We start from the raw sequence: 23,546 nt of genomic DNA, 5'->3' as shown, positions 1-23,546 counted from the left end.
TTTTTTTTTTGTAAAGTGACCCATTAAATAAATAAATGCTCATTACTAAAAAAAATCAATATGGCTTTAAATGAACAAATCCACACATCAGGAAATTGGTTCTTTGTCAGGCAACTGTCCCCTTGGGTTGACAATTGCCCCTGTGCAGAGGTGAGCTGTGTGGGATCAGCCTCCAGAGCAGGGGCACCCGAAACCCACTGCCACGCCTGTCCAGTCTCATGTTCAGGCCTGTCCTTCAGGAGAGATCATCCGTCCTCTGTACTGATTTAAAGGGATCCCTGGCTGTGGGGGCCCGTGCTGGGGACTGCTGTGGGGCCGCAGGACTCCCCTCTGATGCCTGAGACCCCCCTCCTTGCTCACTTGTATGACGGCTTCGGGGGAACTTCACTCACAACCAGGAGAAGAGGCGTCCCCCACAGGGTCCTTCTAGGGGGTCCCCTCAGAGGTCCTGCCCTCCACTGGCCCTCAGAGGAGAGCAGACCCCAGGCTGCTGGTGGCTCTGAGACAGGCTTCCCTGTGTCCTGCCCCAGGCTGGCTGCTGCCCTGGATGGCATCCCGGGACCAGGACCAGGTCAGAGTGCCCAGGACCGAACGGCCTGCCCCCAGCAACCAGAACAGCTGGAGGGCTTGGAGAACTGGGGGCTGAGAGCTGAACATGGGACTGAGACTTCAGGACAGGATGACCAGCATGCACCGCTGCTAAGATTCTCTTTAGTCTGTTCCAAAGAAGGGTGTGTGTCTGTGTGCATGTCAGTGTGTGTGAGCATGTGTGCACGTCAGTTTTGTGTTTGTGTGTGTGTATTTTGGCTTTTTGCTCACAGTGCTGGAGGCTGGAAGCCTCAGGTCAGGGTCGGGCTCAGGTGAGGGCTGCCTCCTGGCTGCCGAGGGCAACTATCTCCCTGTGTCCTCACGTGGTGGAAAGAGAGCTGTGTGTCAGTGCTTCTTGTATGGACAGATGTTCGTGGGTCTCAGTGTATGAGTGTGTCCATGCACAGGTGTGTGTGAGTGTGTCAGTTTTGTGCATGTTTGAGCGTGTGCATGTGAGTGGGCCAGGTGTGCATGTGTGTCTGTGTAGGTCCGTCCCTGTGTGAGTGTACATGTCTATGTGCATGTGTGTTAGTGTGAGTCTGAGTATATGTGTGTCTGTGTGCCTGTGTGTTAGTGTGAGTCTGAGTGTGTCAGTGTGCATGTATGTTAGTGTGTGTGCGTCCACGTGCATGTGTGTTAGTGTGAGTCTGTGTGTGTGTCCATTTGCATGTGTGTTAATGTGAGTCTGAGTGTGTGTGCGTCAGTGTGCATGTGTGTTAGTGTGTGTGCGTCCATGTGCATGTGTGTTAGAGTCTGAGTGTGTGTATGTCCATTTGCTTGTGTGTTAATGTGAGTCTGAGTGTGTGTGTGTCTGTGTGCATGTGTGTTAGTGTGAGTCTGAGTGTGTGTCCGTGTGCATGTGTGTTAGTGTGAGTCTGTGTGTGTCTGTGTGCATGTGTGTTAGTGTGAGTCTGTGTGTGTGTCTGTGTGCATGTGTGTTAGTGTGAGTCTGAGTGTGTGTGTCTGTGAGCATGTGTGTTAGTGGAGTTTGATTATGTGTGTTTCTGTGTGCGTGTGTGTTAGTGTGAGTCTGTGTGTGTCTGTGTGCATGTGTGTTAGTGTGTGTGTGTTCCTGGGCATGTCAGTGTGTGGGTCAGTGTGTTGGCTGTGTGCCAGTGTTGTCAGTAGATGCACTTGTCAGCTTTGTGCACATGAAGAGGTGTGTGTTTTGTGTGTTTGCATGTTGGTGTGTGCATGTGTATCTGTGTGTGTTAGTGTGTACAAGCACTTCTGTACACAAATATGCACGTTGGCATGTCTGTGTATACGCATGTGGGCATGTGCACACATGAACATGTGTGCACGTCAGTGTGTGTGCATGTGTCCGTGTGTATGTTGTGTGACTATGCATGTATTGCACGTCAGTGTGTTACTGAGTGTGCATGTCTGTGTGTGTGTTGGGAGCATGCATTTCTGTATATGTTAGTGTGTGCATATGGTTCTGTGTGTGTGTTAGTGTGGGCACACACAACAGTGTGCAGTGGCACCGGGCTTTTCCTGGGGGATCCGTCCTGGCACAGACGTGACTTGGGGCTTCACTGAGGATTCCCTGCAGTGGCTCCTGTCAGAAGGAATCTGGGGTGGGACCATCAGCAGGAGACGCCTGGAATCTGATAACCTGGCCTGGCCGAAAGCTTCACGGCCACGTGAAGGGCTTTTTAACATTTTTAAGATTTAGCAAGTATTTTGTTAGAAAAATGTGGTCACGCTTTTCCATCAACGAATAAAAGGGTTGAGTCTTCCACGGCCTTCTAGCCACGGGCTCTTGGCTCCCGTGGGCAGTGGGTCAGGGCCGGCCTGGGCTGTGGGGAGGCCTGGGGGTCCCGTGTGGTCAACTCACAGATCGTGGTGGTGTGGGATGGCTGCCTGCGTGCAGGGCCCCCACCCCCATCCGGTGTGGACTCAAAGCTTCCTGGTGAACCCCAACCACTCACTCCCATAGACCCCGCTGAAAGGCTGTGGTCTGCACCAGAGGGAGCCTCCCAAGAGTGGGGAGGGGGACATCCAGCGTACCAGGCGTTCCCACCTCACCCAGGATGAGGAGCCGCACGGATGGCACGTGGAGCAGGGAGATTCTAGCCCTGCCCACTGAGGCACACGCACTAGGGTTCCTCAGTATCCCAGTGAGGGGCATCTTGATCCCACCCTCACCGTGCCCCCAGCCCCAGGCCCCGTAGCCCTGGCCCTGCCCTGCAGCAGAGACACGCACCCTCCAGCCTGGCTCCAGGTTGGGGTGAAGCCCCTTCTCCCGGGCCCCCATAGATGAGGCTGGACGGCCCCAGACAGGCCATTACATGGTCCTGGTGAGGGGAACAGCCAGAGGGCTAGGAGGTGCGGAGACTCACGTTCTATGGCTGGCCACCAGGGGCTCCTTTTCCCAGCAAGACCCGTTTTGTAGATCAGGGAGGATGGACTGAGCCCAGATCCGGCTGCTGCACCTCCACGTGGTGAGCAGCGAGCCACGGCTCCCGTCCTCGCCCGGTCACCCCCAGGGTCTGGCCGCCCTGTCTCAGGAATCTGCTCGGCCAAGGGAGAGTGCCAGAGCCCCTCAGTCATCCCATCCTAAGCCTCTGACCACAGAGCAACCCACTTGGCTCTGTTAGAATTTTTTTTAAATTGAGTTCATTAAGAATTTGCCTACACATACAACAAAAAGGCCCCCAAACAAACAAGCGAAGTGAAATAAAATTAAACAAGAGAAAATCATGGCCACCGCCGCAAAACAGCCTTGGTGAGCCCGCTAAGCCCCCAGTGCTCTATGCTCACATGTTTTTGTAATATTTTCAAAACTAAGCTGTTTTGTAGTCTTTCTCTTAAAGGGGGTTCCCAAATTGCATGCACTGAAGGCCCACAAATCCTGGGCCCACCCTGGTGAGGGGAGTTCTCGCCTCTCCCAGGCCCCCATGGCACAATCTAAGTGATTTATTTCCTTGGCCAGAACCAGTAAGAAATCTGAGGAAATGAAAAAAGGTTTGGTTCCTGGGCAAGGCTGCAGCCTCAGGACACCTCGGTCCCCTGGACGTGGGTCCTCTCATCCCTGGAAATTAAAGTGGCGTTCTTAGTGGACAAGACACTGCCCTGTCTTCGCTGCCCACAGGGCCGGGAGCGGGTCATGAGGAGCCCAGGGCCTGGCCGCTGCTCCAGGGACCTGGTCGAATGGCCCGAGTCACTGTTGATGGTGTTTGAACACCAGGAGGTGTGGGTGCCGGGACCCAGTTTAATGGACCCGGGTTACTGCTCACTGCGTTTGAACAACACCAGGAGGTGCGGGTGCCGGACAGCTGCAGCTTCTGTTTCTGATAGAGCCCTGGGCACCACGATTTAATGGATTAGTTAAAATGATGTGAAAAAATGGATCTCTGATTTATGACCTGCAAGTTTTTGCTGACTGCGGCATGTTTTTCCCAAGCCCTGCATCTTAAAGTCCCGGGCACACACACGAGCTGGGCTGGTTTCCTGCCCGTGCCCTCAGGGCTCATCCGAGGTCCCTTTGCCCAGGGCTCTCCAGACCTTTAAAACAGGAAGTTTAATTTTATAGAATTAAAAAAGAGCAAATGGTACTTAATTGTCTGGCTGTGAAACAGCACTGCCCTGTCTTAATTTTAGTAGCTAATAAAAGGCCGTTCCCGGAGTTAACTACTTCTGGTCCAAACGCCCTGCGATTTTGGCTATTTGGATAGAATATTTTATGAACTGTTATATATTGCACTACGGTTTTTAAGCTCTGCTATGACATATTTCTCTCAAGATTTATTAGGATTTTTTATTTAAAACAATATATTAAATAGGGGAGAAAAAGTAATCTTAGGTAAAATTCAAATATTAGCAAAACAAAACATGGACCAAAACCTCTTTTACTTGAAGTTCTCCCTCCTTCCACCCCCACACCACCCCCTTCCCTCCCACTGTTGCTGTAAAAACGGTTTGGGGAGCAACAGCCCCAGCTGCATCATTAATTCAATATGTCTTCCAACCTGCCTCCAATCAGGGGATCAATTTCAAGGCCAGTTGCCGCTTAAGTGACTTTATGGAAACAGAAGAATGAATGGTGCCCAGCAAGACCAGCCCAGCCTCCTGTAAAGAGCCCCAGGCGCCCTCCCAGGTTCCAGCAGACCCAGGACAGCCGCATGGGCCCCTGGCCCCGTGACACCCCCTGCCATGCGAGGTGCATCGGGACCGCCAGCCCCTGCCCTGGTGGGTCGTGTCTTCAGTGGCCATTCCTCTGAGTAGGAGCATTCCTTCCTTCCCCTCCACGGCTACTCCTCACTATTGAGGACCTACTCCTGGGAGTTTCAAGCTTGGTGGAATGAACCTTGGAGGCAGAAGTGGGGGCCCATCCACCCAGGAGGCGGGAGGTGGGACTGTGTGGGAGCTGAGGCTGCAAGCTCTGGCCCGTGGGACTGCATTTATACAGCACAAGTTCAAAGCCAGAATGGCAAGAATTTCAAGACGGCAAAGACGGAGCATTTTAAAGCTCAGGCTTGGCCCCTTTCGAGTGAGGATCCCCCAGGTCTCATGCGGTGACTGCCCCCGACCCCCCAGTGCCGGTTGTGGTACTCTTGGGAAGAGGGAACCCCAGGGAGGCTTTGAGTAGAGCCCAGCTCTCCGGAAAGTCGGGGCAAGAGAAAGGCCTTCGCAGGGCAAAGCAGCTCCAGGACCCCAGTGCCTCCTGCCTGTACCCTCTGCTCTTGCAGCCAGGGCCAGCCAGGGAGCAGGACTGGGCAGGGGCCTGCCCTCCTGGAGTAGACAGTGGATGGCAAACAGCTGGAGAAGCCCACATGTGTAGCTTGTGATTCCGTGCGATGGTGAAAACAAGCAGGTCACGAGATGGGGTCATCACAGAGCCCCTGGCCTAGAGGGCTCGGGTCTGCTCTCTGGGGGGAGGGCATTTCTACTGAGACATTAAGCCCAGGGGAGAGGAGCATGAAGAGCTGGAAGCAGGGCAAGAAGGCAGGTTCCAGGGAGGGCAGACAGCCAGACGTCAGGGGAACCGGGACTGTGACCTTCCCCTTGGAGACCTCTGGCCCAGCTGCCCTCCAGGGCCAGCCCAAAAGGCCTCCCAGGCGGGCTCTGCTAGAGACACAGTGGGTGACCTCCTCCTGCCCAGCCCTCACAAGGAAGGCGTCATTGGTTGCAGAAGGGTGCCCTGAAGAGCATCTGCTCACCGCCATCATTCAAGGTCACCAGGTGATGGGGCCGTGAATGGGGCCATTGGAAAGAAAATCGCTGTGGTCGATTACAGTGATCAGTGCTTCTGAGAAGCCTCCTTCCAGCTGTGTGCCTACCTGTTAGCCTTGTGTAGTTAGCTAATTCGTGGGCATTCAGGGGTTTGAGCAATTATCGATACCTGGAGCTGTGCGGGCCTGGCATTTACCCACAAGGCTTTGTTGGTTCCCCCCACGCCTGCTCAGGTCAGCCTTGTGTGACAGCTGCACGCTGCATGCTTGAAAGCAGCAACAAGGCTGTCTTTGTACGGCAGGGGTGGTGCTGGCAGCTCTGTGGTGGTGCTGGGCTGCTGGGCTGCAGGGCTGGGCTGGCTCCACTTGGGGCGGGTGTGGCAGGCATGGGAGAGGGCCAGGTGTGTGCTGAGGGGACCATTCCAGAATCCCCGTAGGCCCCGGGGCTGGCCTCAGAAGCTGTCACCATGGCTCTGCTTGGCTGCCCATGCATGCTGGCAGCCAAGGGGAAGGAGAGTCGCCCAGTTCCCTTTCCTGCCGGGCACCCACCGACAGCACTCCCAATGCCCTACGAGCCTGGCAGCCCTTCCTCCTTTTTCCATGCCCTTCATTTCTTTTCTGGAGCCGACCCTCGCACCCGCAGCATCAGGACATTGCTTCTCTGGCCCAGAGCCCTATAGTAATCAAGAAGGCCGGGCTCCCAGGATCCCCAAATGCAGGTGGGGAGGCGGGGCTGGAGCAGAGCCCAGGCAGAGGGTTTCTCTGGTGGATTGAACAGTGTCCCTCAAAATGCATGTCCACCCAGAACCTCAGAGTGTAACCTTATTTGGAAATTGGGTCTTTGCAAATGTAACCTGTTAAGATGAGGTGTCATAGTGGATTAGGGTGGGCCCCAAATCCAATGACTGGTGTCCTTCTGATGAGAGGTCAGAGAAACTCACAGGAGGAAAATGCACAGGTGACAAGGACGGCAGAGATGGGGGTGACGTGGCTGCAAGCCAGGCAATGCCAGGGACTGTCGGGGCCCCAGAAGCTGAAAGGGGCGATGAAGGGGCCGCAGCTCCAAACTCAGATTCTTTCTGTATGTTCCGCATCTTGCATTCTCATGACTTTTGAGCTCTATGTAAACATGTACCTGTATTTTATTGCGAAAGAGAAGCAGACAATCTCCCTGAATCTTAAAGCAGAACCAACTCTGTGTCTATCCTGTGATTCTCTTGTGCCTGGCCAGGGTTGGCCTGGGTCATAGGACGGTGTGACCAGCACAGACCCTGCTGCCACCTCAGGACAGAGTGGCTGCCTTCCCTGGCTTCGGCCCCGGCTCCCCAGCTTGCCTTCAGGATACTGGGCACCATGGCGAGCTCCATGAAGACGCTCATGGCAGAGCCTGGTGTATCGTCCAGCCCAGGAATTACTGGCATTTTTTAGAAAGAGGCAATAAGGGGCCTGCAAAACTGGCCACTTGGCCCCAAACCCTGTGTGGGTGGCCCTGCCTGCCCCTGCCTATTCTCTCGAGAGTGCTGTGGCAGGTGCTAGAGACACACAGGGTGCTGGGGAGGGGCCGGGCTGCAGGCGGTTTCCACTGTGCTGCACGACACAAGGGCTTCAGGGTTTTGAAAGTTTAGGGCCTGGACTAGTTGTCAGGCAGAGAGTATGAGTTTGTTCTCGGGAAGGAACAGAAGATGCAGAGAGGAGGAAGAGTAAGTGGGGTCGGTTGGGGGGACATTTGCAGGGGGTGGCAGCAGCCATGGAGGGGCCCGTCTGAGCTCCCCCTGTGTTCTGAGCTTGTTGTGTGGCCCTCAACATCCAAGAAGAACCTGGGGAGAGCATGCCCAGCAGCGGGCATCAGGCACTCCCACCATCCTCTTATCCAAGGGGGCTCCCGGCCACCCACTCCAGAGCCCTGACTCTCATTATCTCTAAAGTGCATGGCCGTGAACTCCCACGGAGCCCAAGGGATTCCCCCAAATCTCAGTAAATGCCCTGCTTTGTTTGGGGCAATGCCTGAGGTTGGCTTTGATTTCATTCAAACCAGTGCCCCAATCTTCACTTTGAGGTAAATGGAGCCTTCCAAGATCTATTTTGGGTAACATCTGAGCTGAAAATGCTTCTGGGATGATAAAAGCCTCTTTGCAAGGCATTTAATGCCCTCTTCAAAGGCGGACTTGGAGTGGAAACAAGATCTGTGGCCCTGGACGGGATGGGCGGAAGGGGCAGGCATTGGTGTGTTCACAGGCCCTTAGTGAGAAGTGAGAAAGATGGGTCCCAGCAACGGCACAGCTGGAATTCCAAAGCTGGGAGAAGTGGAGGGTCCAGAAGTGCCATCCGAGATTAGAAACGTTCCAAAGAAACTGTGGGCAGCCGTGGGAAAAATGCTTGGCCGGCTCTCCCTTGTTCCTCCAAGCTGCCTGCTGCCGGCCTCCGCCAAGATCAAACCTGCCTGGACGGGAGGGGAGCACAGGCTGGGCAGAGTCCACCTTCAGGAGAGGCAAGGGGCTCAGAAATAAAAATAGCCCCATTCAGACACTCACTCCCTATGTGGAAGAAGAGCTCCTGGGCCCCACACTAAAGCTCACAGGACCCTTCCACTCCCTTACACCCTCCCCACGCATCTGGAATGTGCTCCATGGTCAAGAATGTCCAAAGGAACTGAGAGGGTGGCCGAGTCACACCCCCTATGGAGATCATCACTGGCCCCAGGGAAGCTAGGCTGGGGCTCTAGTGTCCAAGGTAACAGCCTGTGCTGAGGGTGCTGGAATGGCGTGGAGGGTGGTTGCTGCAGGAAATGAGCCAGGCTGGTCTGCAGCCCCAACAATGCCCAGGGTCAGTGCCACGCCTGGATAGACACTGGGGCTCAGAGGAGAGGCATTTTCCAGCCCAGGGCCCCAGGAGGCAAGGCCTTGTCCACGAAGCAGGGATATTGTGAATGGGAAGAAAGGAGATGGGTTGGGAAAGCCGAGAGCACAGATGTTGGGAGTCGGCCCCACCCAAGTGCTTGGAGTGCATGCAGGCTTTCCCTTCTCTCTAACTCTTCCTCCCAGCATTCCGTGCTCTGCCTGCACCTCTCCCCACTCTACACTTCTCCCTGCCTCCTTACTCTGCTCCCCTGACCCACCCATCTCCTCTCTACCCTCTGCTTCTGTGCCTCTGCCTGCCTCCTCCCTCTCCCATTTCCAGCCCTTCTCTATCTTTCTGTCTCCTTATCTCAGTCTCCCACTTCCCTCCACCTCTCTCTCTTCCTTGTAGCTATGATGCTCAGAGATTTGGTCAGAAGGTATCTGTCAGTGATGAGGGAACATGATCAGGTGGCCCTGGTCAGTCAATAAAGCTGCTGCAGTAGCAGGCCAGATGGGCAGAGCTGGAGCTACCCATAGGCAGACATGAGGCTCTCTGGCATTCACCATTTCTTGGCATAGGAATCCTTTTGCAAACCCAGACACACAGCTGGATTCCACTCTGATGCCAACCCTGGCCACCCAACTCTTCCCAGTGGTTCTCATGATGCCTGGACCTCAGCGGATCATCTTCCTTCATCATCTAGTCTCCACCTGGCCATCTACAATGCTCTGGGCTGCACAACATTTGTACCTGTACCTCAAAAAGATGGAGGGAGTAATCATTAGGGTGAGGACCATCTCCTACCCAAGTTCATTGGGCAAATGCTGTCTTTCTCATATCTATACCCATCTCTGTCTTTCCTATCTCTATCTTTCCTGGGCCTTCATAGAAAACTGCTCAAAACCAAAGAACAAGAGAAATTCTAAAAACCACCAAAAAGTGTAAGACCCATTACTTTCAAAGAAGCTTCAACTAGACAGAAAGCTAGGTAATAGACAGACACAACTGAAGCCCAAAGACAATGAAATGATGACTTAAATTTTTGAAATAAAATAACTGTATTAGTCCATTCTCATGCTGCTATAAAGAACTGTCTGAGAATGGGTAATTTATAAAGGAAAGAGGTTTAGTTGACTCAGTTCCTCAGGGCTGGAGAGGCCTCAGGAAACTTACAATCATGGTGAAAGTGGAAGCAAACATGTCCTGTTTCTCATGGGAGCAGGAAGAAAAAGAATGAGTGCCGATCAAAGGGGAAGCCCTTTATAAAACCATCCGATCTCATGAGAACTCACTCACTATCACAAGAACAGCAGCATGCAGGTAACTGGCCCAATGATTCAGCTACCTCCCACTGGGTCGCTCCCACAACATATAGAGATTATGGGAACTACAATTCAAGAGAGATTTTGTGGGGACACAGCCAAACCATATAATTCCGCCCCTGGCCCCTCCCAAAATTAGAAACTTAGTGGATAGGGTGAACAAAACAAATAAGACACAGATGGAGAGATAATTAAAGAACTTGGAAACTGGTGGGGAAAATAAAATCCAGACTAAAGCATGGAGAATACAAACTATGGAAAATATAGAAGAGAATTTAAGACTCACAAAAGAAAAAGGGGAAAATTCTATAGACTTCTAATTAGATACAAGAGGAAGAAAGAAGAGGGAGAGACCAGAGAAGAAGCAATATTTGCAATATTTGCATAGATAGTTGCTATGATTTTTCTAAAACTGCATAACACATCTAACCACAGATCTAAGAAGTTCTACAAACCCCAAACAGGTCTATGAAATTGTCAAGTAATATTATATTTTGATAAGGCAAGAATGCATGCTGTAATCTCTTGGGTAACCTCTAAACAAATAAAAATAACTAATGTTTATATAAATAATGGAGGGTGGAGTAATTTTAAAATGTAATCACTCAAATGAAGCAAGAAAAGAGATTAAAAGGAACATAGATTATTCAGTCCAAATAGAAAAACATATTTAAGCCCAAGTGTATTATAAATGGGTTAAATCATCTGATTAAAAGACAAAAGTTATCATGCTTAATTAAAAATAAAATCCAAACATATTTTGCTTATAAAAACTACATGAACAAAATTCAAGTATATATTGTTTATAAAAGTGACAATCTAAATATAAGAATCCAAACAAATTGAAATAAAAGTTTGAAAAAAGATGTGCCAGAAAAGACTGACATTACAAAGCTGTAGTAGCTACAATGAGATCAGATAAACTCTAAGGCAAAAAGCATTACCAGAGAGAAAGATGAAAAGATTGGATTAACATTCTTAAAATTGATGAATGTAATTAAGCACATACATAGAATAGAGTAGAAAAGCATATGACAATATCAGTAGATTCAGGAAAAGCACTTGATGATACTTAACACCAATTCATAAACTAGGAATGGGTGGCAGCTTCCTTAATCTGACAAAGTAAATAAACAAAACTTATAACAAATATCAACCACGATGGTGAATTGTTGAAAGCTCTCTGAGATTGGAAACAAGACAAGAATGCCTACTACTATAAATTCCATTCAACCCTGGACTAGAGATCCTGGCCAGTGCAATAAGGCAAGAAAAAGTAACAAAAGTTATAACTATTAGAAATACTATTGTCATAATTTGCAGATGATATGATTAGGTAAGTAAAAAACCAAAAAGAGCCTGCAGATCTATTATTAAAAGTAATAAGATTATTAATTATATCTCTCCTTTGTTTGAGACAGAATCTCACTCTGTTGCCCAGGTTGGAGTGCAGTGGTGTGATCTCGGCTTACAGTAACCTCTGCCTCCGGGGTTCAAGTGATTCTCCCACCTCAGCCTACTGAGTAGCTGGGATTACAGGTGTGTGCCACCATGCCCAGATAATTTTTGTATTTTTGTAGAGATGGGGTTTTGCCATGTTGGCCAGGTTGGTCTTGAACTCCTGACCTCAGGTAATCCACCTGCCTCGGCCTCCCAAAGTGCTAGGATTACAGGCATGAGCCACCATGACTGGCCCTGCAAATATTTCTCTATATAGCAACAAACTTAAAAAAATTTAATCATTTATAGTAGCATCAAAAATATCAAATGCTGAGTAATGAATCTTGTGAAAGGCAGGCAAAACCTCATCACAGAAAAATAGAAACCTTCAGAGACATTAAAGAAAACAGAAGTAAATTAAGGAATACCATATTTATAGATTGAAAAAAACCAATTAGGTAAAGTTGTCAATCCTTTACAGATTGATTTGTAGAGTTAATACAATCCTAATCAAAATCCTATATGGTTTTCCATGAAAACTTACAAGCTAATTTTTAAAGTTATATGAAAAATCAATGCATTTGGAGGAGCCAATTCACTCTTGAAGAACCAAAAGGGAATTTGTACTCCACAGACAGAAATGAGTCTTATGCATCTGAAGGCATTAAGGCAGTTGGTATTGGCTCCAGGATAGACACATGGACAAAGGTCAGAGCAGAGAAGCCATCACCAAAGTGTGGACTTTTGACGTATGGCACAGCCCTGGGCCCTGGTGGGGAAAGAGGCCTCTGTCTGGATCAGAGCTTGGGTCCCAAGGCTGCATTTGATGGTGCAGTGTCATGCTATTCCCTGTTGATCCTGAGGCAATCTTGCGGGCTTGAACCCACTGGGAAGAAGCACAAATGGCACTATTGGCAGCCTGTGGGGAGGGAATTAGAAGTGGCTGAATTAGAAGTGGCACCTCTGCCAGACCCTTGGCTGCCGTCTGCCTGTCTCTGGAGAGGGCTGCTATAAATGGACGCATCTCTGATGATGGGGATGTGGGTGCACCTCCCTAGAGTTGGGCCTTGCTGAGAGGTTTGGGGGATGGTGTGCTCCTCCTCCATGGGAGTGCTGGACCACTTGGGTAAATGGTCAAGCAGGGTCCACAGATAGCAGCACAGGGCAAGTCTGCTGGGAAGTGCCCTCATGGCCACCTTCTGCACCATCCCAAGTGCAATTTGAGCCATCCCTGGTCAAGGGGTGGTCACTGGTTAGGCAGAGATGCTGGGTTGAGAAGGATGCTGGGTTCTAGGGACTGAAGGCCAAATGGATCACTGCCTTCTGACATGGGTGAGGGGCAAGCAGGGGTGGCTTGCGTGTCCTGAACAGCCAGCCTGCCATAGCAGCACCCAGGATGAGGAGGAAGAGCCACGCACATGCCAGTGTCCGTGCAAATGACCAACGGGTAGTGTGAAGGGCTCATGAGGCAGCCCAGGGAATACATCCTAGAAGGTATTCGCTTCAGAAACATCATGGTAACCTGATGCCCCTTAGCTCTCTCTTTCTACTCTAATGCCAGAGAAAAGAGATGCTTAGGAGAAAGAGATGCAACCTTGCCTAACGAGAAATTCCAAAAATGTCAGATAAGATGGGACAGCTTTCTTCTCCGGCCAGGAAGGTCAAAATGTAGAGAGAAGCCCCAGCCTGAACGCCCATGCACGTGTGCGGAGTGCCCCGCCTGCCCCGTGACTGGAGTGAAGCCTGGGACCTGCCCCGCGACTGGAGTGAAGCCTCGGGCCTGCCATGAGACTGGAGTGAAGCCTCGGGCCTGCCCCGCGACTGGAGTGAAGCCTGGGACCTGCCCCGAGACTGGAGTGAAGCCTGGGACCTGCCCCGCGACTGGAGTGAAGCCTCGGGGATCGCCTTCCTCGCTAGGATGCTCAGGGCAGGTGAGACCAGCTGCCAAAAGACACCTAGTTGGGTGAGCCCTGGCCTACTTAAAAGGGGCGGGAGGTACATTTTCATTCATTTGCTTTTTACTTTAAATAACAAACACCAGATGGGACATTTTATTAGGTATCATTGAACAAAATATATTTAGTTAGCCAAAGTATTCAGCCAAAAACATCAAGAAACATGATTAAATTAAAAATTACAACTGTTAGGTAGGTGAACCTTTGAGGAGGGTGTCCGATTTTCTAAGGCTAGCTCTTCTGGGACAACTGCACAGAGGCCAAGGCTGGCCCTTCTGGTCTGACCACACAGAGGCCAAGGCTAGCCCTTCCGGTCTGATCACACAGAGGCCAAGGCTAGCCCTTCTATCTGACTACACAGAGGCCAAGGCTAGCCCTTCTGATCTGATCACACAGAAGTCAAGGCTAGCCCTTCCAGTCTGATCACACAGAGGCCAAGGCTAGCCCTTCTATCTGACCACACAGAGGCCAAGGCTGGCCCTTCTGGTCTGATCACACAGAGGACAAGGCTAGACTTTCTGATCTGATCACACAGAAGTCAAGGCTAGCCCTTCTGGTCTGACCACACAGAGGCCAAGGCTAGCCCCTCTGGGAGTTCCCATAGCCTCCCCTGGTGACAGTGTTTGGCCAGTCATCCCTGGCCTGTGCATGGAGGAAGCCTCTGCATGCTGGCACACAGGAGAGGGTGCCATGGATTGGGCAGGCATCCTTCCCCCCTGTACTACAGTGGATGCAGAGCAGACAACATCAGTAACCACTGTCCCTGGCAGGGTGGCCTTGGGCAGATCAGGCATTTCTGTGGTGAAACCTGGGGTGGAGGGAGGAATCATGCCGGCCTCTGGAATCGTTGCAAGCAGCAGAGCATATGCCATGGCTGGCTTGTCACTCTGAGCCAAATGAACATAACTTCCCCATCCTCAATGGTCGCCCCACCAGCTGGGTCTCCTAGATGCTGGTTCCCACCTCTCTCCAAGGCAGGAGGTGTCCCTCCTCATCAAGAGGGAAGATGGCCTGGAGCGGAGCCGTAGGGAGCAGGCCTTCCGTTCCTCCTGAATTCTCCTCTCCTGAGCGGCACATGCTGGTGTGGGCACTGGTTTTATGGCTTCCTGGGCAGACTCTGGGGTCTGCATAGAGGCCAGGAGCCTTGGGTTGGATTCCCAACTCCACACCCTCCTCAACCCCAGAACAAAGTGTGGATGAGAAGACACAGAGCAACGAAACATTCAGAAATCTGCCTCCGTCCTTCTTTGAATTCTCAGCTTTCTGTGGCAGAATAACAAGAAGGGGACATCAGGTGGGGGAAAGAAGGGGCTAGTGGCACCTGGGGTCTCCCGCCAGCTCTCACCTGGGGAGATGCCCGGGGATCTCCCATCCTGTGGGTCCTCCTCCAAGGCGTCCCTGTTTGGTATACACGACATTCCCAGGGACCTCCGACTTCTCCCAACACTTTGCAAACATAAGCCCGGTTTTGTAGGAGCTGTGAAGAGCTTACCCGGGAGCTTCCTCTCCTACGGGACCCTGGCCTCTGTCTCCTGAGCTGGCGATTCAGGCCTGGTGTGGCTGTCTTCACTACTGGTCCCTCCATCCCGGGGACCAGCAGCCTCTGCTCTGTGGGACGCTAAGCCTCGCCTCCACCTCCTCTCTTTGATCACAGCCGTTTCATGTCAAATTGCCATCAAGGACTCTCTGAGCTGGGAAGGCCAGGCTTCTGTGCCTCGGTGTGCAGGGGTGTGTTTATTCCTTCCAAGTAACTGGGCAAGAAATGGAAATAATCAATGGGGAATGATGACCGGCATTTAGAGGCTGTTCATGACTAGAGCGACTGGCACAGGAGCACCCACCTCCCCAGACAGCAGCCTGGGCCCTTCTCCTCTGCAGGACTGTGTGTGCTGTGGGGTCCTGGAGGCCTGGCCGGGTTTGCTCCTTGGCAGTGAAAGGCAGAAGCAGGTAGATGCTCTGAGACCTCCAACTCCCTCTGGGGGCAGAGCCGACCTCTTTGCAAGCTTCTGTGTCATGGACTAAGCTGTGTCTCCTCCAAAATTCATCTGTTAAAGTCCTAGCTCCCAAGACCTCCTTATGCGGCTGTATTTGGAGATGAGCTCTTTAAGGAGGTAAATCAATGAGAATGAGACCATTTGGGTGAGCCCTCATCCAATGTGACTTAGTGTCCCTAGAAGAAGAGGTGATTAGGACACAGACACGCTTTCTGCACACCCAGGAGAGAGGCCTCAGAACAAACCCACCCTGCCCACAACTTGACCTTGGATTTCCAGCCTCTGGGACTGTGAGACAATAGAGATCTGCAGTTCCAGCCCCCAGAGTCTGTGGTACCTTTGCAAGGACTTTCAAACTTCCAGGGCTGGACCAGCCAGAAGGTGTCCTGGTGCGGAGCCTCCAGCACAGCTGCTGAGAGGGCGCTGGGAGGGGGCAGGAGGCAATTACATCGTGTAAATGGGACCCCAGACATGTGGGTGTCACTCTCTGGTCAAGCAAATATTTGCTCATTGCTTTCTAAAGGTGAACAACATAAACATAGCTCCTAGCCTCGAAGAGCCTCCGTGCTATTAAGGAAATTAATAGTCACTTAGAGAAACTGATGAGAACATATGTGATCGTTTGGATTGTTGCTTGGCAAATATTGCCCCCTCCTCCCCTCGCTGTGAGGTGGGGTGACTTCCCCATTGTGGACTTTGGGCTGGGCCCTGCAATTTCTCTGGCCAAGGGATGTTGGCCTCCTGCCTGCTGAGGACATGCCCTGACGAACGTGTGCCCGGGGTCCACCACTGGCCCGCAGCCCAGGCCCCAGAATTCACAGACCTGCGGCAGCTGTGAGCCCAATCACAGCCTCAAGCAGAGCCCACTGTTGGCCCGTGGGGGTGAGGAGCAGGGCCTGTGGCTGGGAGGCACTGACCTGGGGGAGCTTTGTTAGGCGTCATTGCTGAAGAAACCCCACACACAAATGATGTTCATCTCAGCCAGGAAAGTAGAAATGTGAGGGGAATATGACTACAGTCTATCAAATCCTGAAAGTTGCTTGTAGAATAAGCACACAAGGGGCCAGCCGTGGTGGCTCATGCCTGAAATCCCAGTGCTTTTGGAGGCCAAGGCAAGAGGATCACATAAGCCCAGGAGTTTGAGACCAGCCTGGGCAACATAGTGAGACCCCATCACTACGAAAAGTACAAAAATTAGCCAGTCATGGTGGCATGGACCTATGGTCCCAGCTACTCAGGAGGCTGAGATGGGAGGATTGATTGAGGCCAGGAGTCTGAGGCTGCAATCTCCACTCCAGCCTGGATGGCAGAGCAAGACCCTGTCTCTAGAAAAAAAGAAAAAAAAAAGCATGAGCACACATTCATTCATCAGATAGTGGATGGTGATATATTGGGGGAAGAAGGGAGAGAGCAAATGACAGCTGTAGACCTAAGCAAGCCTGCCACCTGTTTTTGAATGGCCCATGAGCTAAAAATGGCTTTTACATTTTTTAGTGGTTGGAAAAGAAAATCAAAGGAAGAATAATATTTTGTGACACTTGAACTTTATATGAAATTCAAATGTCAATGTCTATAAATAAAGCTGTATTGGAATGCAGCCACACGCCCATTTGTTCTGCGTTATCCATGTCTGCTTTCAGGTTCCAGCATCAGAGTTTAGTGGTTCAGGCCCATGCAGCCTCAACTGTTTACCTTCTGGACCTGCCTAGTAAAAAAAGCCCACTGATCTCTGAAGAAGAGACAGTCTTAGGGCAAAAAACAAAAGGGGTCAGTTCACCTAGTGTGGAGCACAGCTGCACTGTGATGCTGGGGCAAAGTGAAACAGGCTTAGGGGCATATTTCACAAACTTTCTCACGCAGCCAGTGTTTGACGCCTCCTACATGCCCAGGTCTGTGAAAGCCCGCCGGCCCCAGCACAAGGAAGCAGAAGATTCTACCCTGTGCTTATTTGCAGGGAAGGATCCCTTTCCATAACCTTGACTTCAGGAGCCAAGTCCTTCCTGGTTACCCACTCTCTTCCTTCCTTCCTTCATGTCCTCATGACTCACCCATTCCCTGAATACCTTCCATGCACGGTGTCTTGTGCTGAACTTGAAGATACAACATTGAGTAAAATGGTCATCCATGTATCCACCCATCCATCAATCTTCTCATTCATCCATCCATCTTCTCATTCATCCATCCATCCACCCATCCACCAGTCTTCCCATCCATCCATCCATCCATCTTTCCATCCATCCATCCGTCCATCCATCCATCCACACACTCATCTTTTCAGCCATCCATCTCTCTACCTACCCATCTATTTTTCTATCTACTCACAATTCATTCACCCATTCACCCATCCATGCATTCATCTACCTATTCGTCCTACCATTCATCTGTGCATCCATCCATCCACCCACTACACATCTACATCTGTCCTACTGTCTATCCATCCTTCCATCCATCCATCCACCCACTATACATCTACATCTGTCCTACTGTCTATCCATCCATCCATCCATCCATCCATCCACCCACTATACATCTACATCTGTCCTACTGTCTATCCATCCATCCATCCATCCATCCACCCACTATACATCTACATCTGTCCTACTGTCTATACATCCATGCATCCATCCATCCATCCACCCACTATACATCTACATCTGTCCTACTGTCTATACATCCATCCATCCACTCTTCCATGTATCCACCCACTTACCAATCAGTCTTTCCAACCACTCATCAATCTTTCTATTCCCCGTCCATCTATTCACCCACACACACTCATCTTTCCGTCTATCCATTTATCTATCCACCTACCCATTCATCACAATTCATCCATCCATCCCACCATCCCTCTACTCATCTATTCATCCAAATCCATCCATACTACCATCTACTACTCATCCATCCATCCATCCACTCATCCGTCCGTCCACCCACCACCATCCATCTTACCAACTACTACTCATCTATCCACTCATCCAACCACTCATCCATCCATCCACCTACCATCCATCCATCTTACCAACTACTACTCATCCATCCATCTTACCAACTACTACTCATCCATCCATCCATCCATCCACTCGTCCATCCATCCACCCACCATCCATCCTTCTTATCATCTACTACTCATCTATCCATCCATTCATCCACTCATTCATCCACCCACCCACCCACCCATCCTTCCACATATTCATTCAATGACTATTTCCCAAGTGGTCATTTGCTAAGTACTGTGTCTGTTCAGAGATATGGTGGTGAACAGACAAGTCTGTGCCTTTGTGGAGTCCACCATCTTGTGGGAACAGGGAAAGCTTAATCTATCATTACAAACCATGAGGGAAAATGTCGAGAAAATAAGTTGTCCTGGAGTTTGCAATGGGAAGAGGACTTTCTGAGAGGGGGAAGTTAAGCCAAGACGTGTAGTTGACAAGTAAAATGACATTTGAAGGGTGAAACTCCCAAGGCTGGACTAAGCTTGCCCCTGGGGTTGGGGGCTTGGAAAGGGCCACAGCCAGGATGGGCCCTGGAAAGCAGAGTGGAATCTCATGTTCACAACACATCATGATAGTGCCTTGTGCTCAAAGTCCCCATGGAAGGACAGACCCAGCACCTCCAGGAAGTGGAGGGTGTCGGGAGATGCTCCTTGGGAGATTTTATGGATCATCTGTGCTGGGTGGAACAGGGCACCTCAAGATTCATGTCCACTGGAGCCTGTGAATGTGACCTTATTTGGAAATTGGGTCTTTGTTGATGTGATCAAGTTAAGATGAGGTCATACTGGATGAGGGTGGATCCTAAACCTAATGACTGGTGTCCTTATAAGAAGAGGAAAATTCAGACACACAGAGGAGACACAGAGGAGAGGCTCTGTGAAGAGGAGGCAGAAATTGGAGCCATGCGTCTACAAGTCAAGCATTGCTGGAGCCAGAGAAGCTGGAAGAGGAGAAGGGTCCTCCCCTAAGGCCTCTGGAAGGACCGCAGCCCTGCTCACACCTTGGCTGTGTACTTTTGGCCTCCAGAACTGTGAAAGAATAAACTTCTATTGTGTGGAGAAGTTTAGCACTCCATTTATGCTAACTGTTAGGGTAGCCCAGAAGGCCAGCACTTAGCCCCCAGCCAGGCCCGCCTCCCTGTCTCACAGCCGCAGGTCTCCTGGCTGGCGTGATCCTTGCCGCATGCCCAGGACACAGCAGCTTCGGGGCAAAGCTGGCATTTTCGTTCACTGCCCATCCCACCTTAGGCCTGAATCACAGCTCTGGGGGGAGCCTGGCACCCGACCTGGCGTGCACAGTAGGTGCTTTAGAATGTACAGCTGGTTACTTCATTTTTTGCCAGACAACCATGGCTCTCCCTCCAGCCCATTGTCCATCTTGAGCCCTGTGGCTTCCACTCTCACAGCTCACAGCCAGGGAGGCCTCCAAGTCGGCCGCCACGTGTTCTGACCCAGCCAGGGAGGCCTCCAAGCCGGCTGCCACGCGTCCTGACCAGCTGGTGCAGCCCTGATGAGGGTGGGGTCTCCTTTATCGCCTATAAAAATGAGAAATCTCTAAACAAAGAAACTCCACCCACTTTGAAGCTGAGACTTGGGTAGAATTCAGTTTCCCACTCAATGGGAAATGATTTATAAGAGCTGTGGAGGCCAAAGAGGTTGGCCTGGAAAGCAGGCTAGACAAAATAATTTATCAGAAAATTCCCAGTGACCGTCTGTAATGGTTAGAATGCAGCGTGGTGAGGGCCTTTCCCAGCTGGGTCAGGCACTGGGGAGTTGGGGGGTGGGGTGCTGCCTTGGCAGCCAGTGCCTGGTTGTGGCTGGGTTCAGAGCCGAGCGGATGGGCAGACACACTCTGTCATTGTCACAGAGGTGCTGCTGCCTCTGCCGCCTAGAAGCATCTTCCCTGGGAGGACCTGGCGCTCCCAACCAAACACGTTCTGGGTGAATTTGGGGCTCATTGGTCCCACTTCTCAGGGCCCAGTGTACCGTGGACTCTGGGAGGCAAGGAGCCCTGGAGGACAGTGAGAAGAATGCTGAGTTAACAAACTGAGCAAGTGGCCCTCCTCATGGGGAGCCAGGGAAGCCTTGAGTGGGGCTTGGGGCAAGTCCAGCTGTATCCATGGGGCAGCGGGGCCCTTGGGTGATGGACGCCCAGGGAGCCCCAGCCTCTCCCACCCAGGCTGTAACAGACACGTGGCATGGGGGCTCGCACCATGCTCCCCAAGCAGTCGCATGCCCCACTGGCTGAGTGACAAAGGCTGGAGCACGAGACCTGTGTCTGGCCAGCGGCTGCAGTAGCACCCCCCACCGGCCGAGTGACTGAGGCTGGAGCACGAGACCTGTGTCCGGCCAACGGCTGCACAGGGTGACTTGTCTCTGGATATGGGAGCTGCAGCCTTGTTCTGGGGCCCTGTGCACTGACCCAGGGCATGGTCAGCTCAGTCTTCTGCCCCCTCCTGCCTAAAAGGAGCCCAGACATCCACTGAACTCAGTGGAAGAGCAAGGTCAAGTTACAGAGCCTCCCGAGAGTCCAGCCTGCTCTCCCATTTCGGGTGAAAGCAGTCCCAGCTACTCGGGAGGCTGAGGTGGGAGGATCACTTGAGCCTGGGGAGGTGGAGGCTGCAGTGAGCTGTGATTGTGTCACTGCACTCCAGCCTGGAGGATGAAGTGAGATCTTGTCTCAAAAAATAAAAAAAGCTCAGTTCGGTTGAGTGCGGTTGGGTTTGAGCAGCCTGAAATCCCCAGCATTGGTGATTCCCTGAGCAGGGAACAGCACAAGGTGAGGCATCCCTGGCCCTGGATGCATCAACACTGCACGGGGTGAGTGGACACTGGCCACACCCGTGGCACCCAGGCAGGGCTGGTGGACACAGGAGGCTCCCAAACCCATGCTGCTACTGTTTCCAGGGCAGCTTGCCCACCTCATCGTAGGAGTCAGTGAATATATCACTCGGGTCACACTCTGTCCTCTGAAATGAACGCTGATTTGGAAACCACTCCCCCAATAAGACGGGTGAAAGTTTCCATTTGGAAAAGAGGTTTTGTTTTTTTCTTCTTCTTGGCAGGAGCCACTTTCTCTGAGCATGAAGAGATGGCCGTGTGGTTCTTATCTTTGACCCCATGTACTTAACGCTTATTAAAATCAATACCATCCATTAGCCAGCAACGTTTCCATTTTTAATCATCTATTGATATACGGCCTGTGCTTTTATAGGACTAAACAAATTTCCGCTCTCTGTGCCCCTCTGCAGCCTGGGGGCCGGCGGGTGCGTGGCCACGGGACGTAAATGTTTATTTACTGCCTGCTTCCTGATTGAGAACATACCTGGTCCGTGGCTTCAGATGGCTTTTACACGGGGGACTTACGGCCACTTCCTGTTCTCCAGACACACAACACTGTTTTTAAGGAGCGTAATGAATGCACGGTATTGTGGACGAAATCGCCGCCCTGGCCCAGCCCGAGAGGGCAGAGCCGGATCGCGGGGCTTGTTATTGACTTATTCATGGGCTGTTCTGGGGGGCAGGGTGCGCTTGGCCCAGCTGTGGAGCTGCTGACTCCTCTCTGCTGCACTCTCCCAGGCTTTGCCAGGCCCCCGTCTTGTGAGCGTTTGTCTGGGAAAGCAGGGCAGGACCGAAGTGACCTCAGAGAAGCTGTGGGTGCTCCTTCTGCCTGCGCGTCCATGTCCCCGAGGCCCACCAGCCTCCTGCCTCCTCTCCACTCCCCTTGCCCTCGCCTGGGCTGTGGCTGTGATTCCTTTGAGCTTCTTTGCTGATCAAGAGTCAGAGCCGCAACTGTTTACAGACAGAGCTTTAGAGCCCTGCACAGGGCTGGGTATGGGGAGCCTGAGACCACCCCTCTCTGCCCCTCCCAGGCATAGTGAAGAAGGGGCTCACGGGACCCCACGGTCTGGGTGGCACCTGGGGAAGCTGCTGCGGTCCTGGCCTAGGGTGGCCGGTCTGGATGGAGGGTGGAAGGTCTGTGGCCAGGGCCTGAGAACCAGAGGGACAGAGCCTCCCCAGCCACCAGTGCCTGCTTCACCCTGGGCCTTCCAGCTGCAAACCTTGCTTGTCTGGAAGTTTCCTCTGGGGGGACTAGTTCCTGCCTTCCTCATCTTATGCACACCATATCTGCTGGGAGAGTGTCCCTGGCAGGCCAAGCAGGGACTCGGATGGCCGGGAAGGTTGCTTGGGGCTGGGGACTCAGCAGACACCTTGGGGAGGGTTGTGTGCCTCTCCAAAGTCCTATGTCTCAACTTCAGAGACAGCCACTCTTCCTGCCGGACACCTGGGCCTGGGCCTGGGCCTGGGCCTGGCCTGACGGGCCCCTTGACCATAGGTGGTGCAACCCAGGTGACCCAGGCTGACTCCTGGGGCAGGGCTGTTGTCCCCTCAGCCACACTCACCATTAGGGGCTCAAGGCACCGAGCTGGGGGGAGTCCCAGGCCACAGCCACCACATGGTTCCAAAGACTCTCAGGAATTTGGGGTGTCCCAGGGGCCTCCTGGGGGTGGGAGTGGAGTGAGGCACGGGGTGGCCGTTTTGCACCGACAGAATCGGCTTCATCTCTGCTTTTTCTACTTTGGTTTAGTGGTTTAGTGGTCTGTGGGAAAAGAGCCCCGCTGCTAACATAAGGTGAAAGGCATCTGTCTGCCAAAATGAGGAATCCGAGGCCCAGAAAAAGGAGGCCCTGGGTGAGCTCGCTCCCCATAGCGGTGTGAACAGGTGTCCTGACTTTCAGTCCCCAATGCCAGCCCCTGCCCTCTGGCTGACGGTATCAGGGAGGGGCTCCGGCTGCAGAGACAGCCATTATAACAGACGCCTCTCCGTGCACTGGGATAGCGGACAGGCCTGCCGGCGCGCCACCGGCCACCCAGCGCAGGACACCAGGCCCTGTGAGCAGCAGCTGCCGTGGCCGTGGGTTAGAAGTGCGTCTGTGATTGGTGGCTTCATAAAATGCCTTCTAATGAAAGTAACACACAGCACAGGAGGGCGGCCCTGGGCGCGGGGCTGCGTCTCCGAGAAACGCTAGTTACTGTGTGTAATGAGAGGCAGAACAAATCCCCTGAATCAGGCAGAGCTGTCATTAAATCCCTTACGGTGTATTCTCTGGTGCACCGAACAGTTCCTTATAAACCCCTTTGGTGTGGGGAGGGGGCGGGTGATGGGGATGAGGGCAGGACAGAGCGGGGGTGTCTGCAAATGGCCTTTCTAGGGGCCGAGACCTGGGGGCCCACTTCACC

Source organism: Pongo pygmaeus, chromosome 1 (genome assembly GCF_028885625.2).
Source record: "Pongo pygmaeus isolate AG05252 chromosome 1, NHGRI_mPonPyg2-v2.0_pri, whole genome shotgun sequence".
Taxonomy (NCBI): domain Eukaryota; kingdom Metazoa; phylum Chordata; class Mammalia; order Primates; family Hominidae; genus Pongo; species Pongo pygmaeus.
The sequence above is the reverse complement of the archived record's forward strand: the minus strand, read 5'-3'. Positions refer to the sequence as shown.